At 48.0% G+C, this 2,973-nt stretch overlaps 1 pseudogene; it reads right to left on the reverse strand.

Moving 5' to 3' along the window:
* Positions 1-2,442: 2,442 nt before the first annotated feature.
* On the reverse strand, positions 2,443-2,753 carry LOC144237373 (immunoglobulin heavy variable 3-23 pseudogene; annotated as a pseudogene).
* Between the last annotated feature and the right edge of the window lie 220 nt (positions 2,754-2,973).

The following is a 2,973-nucleotide window of genomic DNA, read 5'->3' on the forward strand; positions in this document are numbered from 1 at the left end:
AAACTAATTTGACAATAAACTATTAAAAAAATAATAAAATAAAATACATGAAAAAGAAAAAGAGAAGAAAAGAAAAGTAAAAAGAAAAAACCCTATAGACAAAGGACAGTCTAAATCATAGAACCAGAAGCCCAGTTACAAATAAATAGCCGGATGTATGCAGTGCTGGTGGAAGAGCATATACAAAGAGAGAAAGGACATGGTGGGGAGGAAGCAAATTTGGAAATGAAATGAGCAGGCAGAAGGAATAAGAGGCTTATTTCAGAGAGAGAGAGGAGAATATGGTTGGAGAGGGGGCAAAAGAAATGACGATAATGCTACTCAGAAAAACTATATAGTCTGATTACTCCAGAGAGAAAGAGGTAAAAAGGTAGTGGTGGAGGTGTAGAATTGACATCTAGAGAATGGATTAAATGTGACTAAGCGAGCCAGTGACCAGAAGTAATCAGGGCAGTGCATCCATGTTGCTCTTGCCCCCGTTCTGGTAAAAAAAAAACAAACAAATAAAAATAAAAAGAGGGCAGCTCTCTAGCAGGGATGGGCGTGGTTTGGCCCGTGTGTCCCGTCGGAGTCCTGCCTTGGCGGTTGTGGGGAGAAGATTGGCGACGCCCCAGTCCCTTCTCGAACCAAGCATTGCAATTCACTCTTTTGGGTGTGATATCCGTGTGCCAGAGGCGTAGCCAAGGTGGGCCGTTCTCTATATCCCCAGCCAGGCCTCTTTTCTAGATCTCAGTTCATGTGCCCCATTGATATTGCCTGAAGTATAAACTCGCAGGCGAGCCCCTCAGAGCAGTTTCAAGCTTCTCGCCTTCCCCCTCGGGATCCAGCTGAGCCAGAAGCACAAAGGCGCAGCTTCAGGGGCCGCCGCGTTCCTTCCAGGTTGAGCTGGTGAGCGAGAAGCAGTTTCTCCCAGGGTCATCTGGGATGAATGCGTCCCACCTAGGGTCAACTGGACAGCAGGAAAATGGATCCCCCTGTGTCCTGAGCGGAGATTTTTCTCTTCTCCAGTGATAGGGACAGTGTCTTGAGCAGTTTCGGCCACTCTCTCTCCCCTCTAGACTTAGTGCAGCCCCGCCTCAAAGGAGGATCCCCCCTTCCCTCTATGTCTCCGGTCCCGGCCCGATTTTATCTTCCCCAGTTTGCACTCACCCTATAAGGTTTTCCCAGTGGACTCTGTGTCCTGTTCCTCCAAAATTCCTGGATTCTGTAAGGTTCCTATGGCTTCAGGCCTTCTCCATATGAGAGATGGGGCGAGGGAAATGTAGGGAGCTCCCTACTTCTCCGCCATCTTGCCTCCCTCTCCAATTCTTTTATATTTATTGAGGGATGCTTTATGAACCATATGTGATCTCTCTTGGAGAATGTGTCATGTGCACTTGAGAAGAAAGTGAATTCCATGGCCTCAGGATGTCGGATTCTAAATCTGTCAAATCCATCTGGTCCAATGTGTTGTTCATGTCCATTGTTTCTTTGGTGCTCATTTGTCTAGTTGATCTATCCATTGCTGTAAGTGGAGTATTAAACTCTCCTGCTATTAACACATTCTTCTCAATAAATTGTTTCCCATGGATCGAGTAGAAGCCACTAGTCTTTCGTGGACACAGTGAACCCAAGACCTTCAGAGCATGCTGGTGCTTCTCAGGAGTGGACGGCTTCCAGCCTACACTCTGAGTAAGACCTCAGTCCACTTCTATTATCATACTATTATTTGTGCTTGTTTACATGAATCATTAGTTTCACTTTCCAAGGATTAAGAACATTTTCTACTTGGAATAGACATTCCTCTCTTTTCTTCTCCCAGTTTTCATCCATGTTTAGTGGATTAGTCAACACATTGTGAGTGTGGATTGTTCCTTCCAGGTCTGACCCTCCTGATTCCCTCATCTCCTCCAGCCCCACATGTGGGAAATCCAACAGGAAACCATGGGTTCTCCATCTATTGATACAGGTGGGAGGCTGTCTCCACACAAGCCCCTCCTGGGTGCAGGACCTCCTCCCCTATGACCCACAAATATGCGCTGAGCCAGTGTCCATTCCTGACTCTATCCAAGCATTTATGACCTGTTGACAGCCCTGCCCTTCTCTCAACAGACACGAATATGAAGGTGGTGAAGGTTTTTATACCCTTGTGTGTGTGTGTGTGTGTGTGTGTGTATGTGTGTGTCTGTGTCTGTGTGTCTGTGTGATCTTCAGATGCCATATCTTGTCTTATTGTGGACAAGCATAGGCAAGCACAGAATCCGGTGTCCAGGGAGGCTCCCTGGGGGAAACTGCTGTGTGGAAAGGAAGCCTCAGACCCTGACAGGAAACCTGCCCTTAACCTCCATCTGCACCAGCTCCAGCGAATACAAACCAGAATTGTGCAGAGTGTGCACCCCCTTGTGGTGTTGATCCCCTTCTACAGGGAGGTTTTTGTCTGGGCTCACACTGATTACTCCTCACTGTGTCTCTTGCACAGAAATACGTGGCCGTGTCCTCGGCTCTCAGGTTGTTCATCTGCAGATACAGCGTGTTCTTGGCGTTGTCTATGGAGATGGTAAATCGGCCCTTCACGGAGTCTGCGTAGTATGTGCTACTTCCACTACTATAAATGGATGCAACCCACTCCAGCCCCTTCCCTGGAGCCTGGCGGACCCAGCTCATGTAGTAGCTACTGAAGGTGAATCCGGAGGCTGCACAGGAGAGTCTCAGGGACCCTCCAGGCTTCACCAGGCCTCCCCCAGACTCCACCAGCTGCTCCTCACACTGGACACCTGTAGACACAAGACATCCTGGTAAGGAAACTGTCACACATCTAGTGTTTCTCTCACTCACATCCATTCACACACTCAGTGTCTCTTGTATGCCATGAATTACCTTTTAAAACAGCAACAAGGAAAACCCAGCCAAGCACAAAGTCCATGGTGAGATGTCTGTGTTCTGTCCTGATCACAGAATGGGAACACCTGGGACTCCTGGGCTGGGGCTCCTCTC

Source organism: Crocuta crocuta, unplaced genomic scaffold (genome assembly GCF_008692635.1).
Source record: "Crocuta crocuta isolate KB4526 unplaced genomic scaffold, BGI_CrCroc_1.0 scaffold4237, whole genome shotgun sequence".
Taxonomy (NCBI): Eukaryota; Metazoa; Chordata; class Mammalia; order Carnivora; family Hyaenidae; genus Crocuta; species Crocuta crocuta.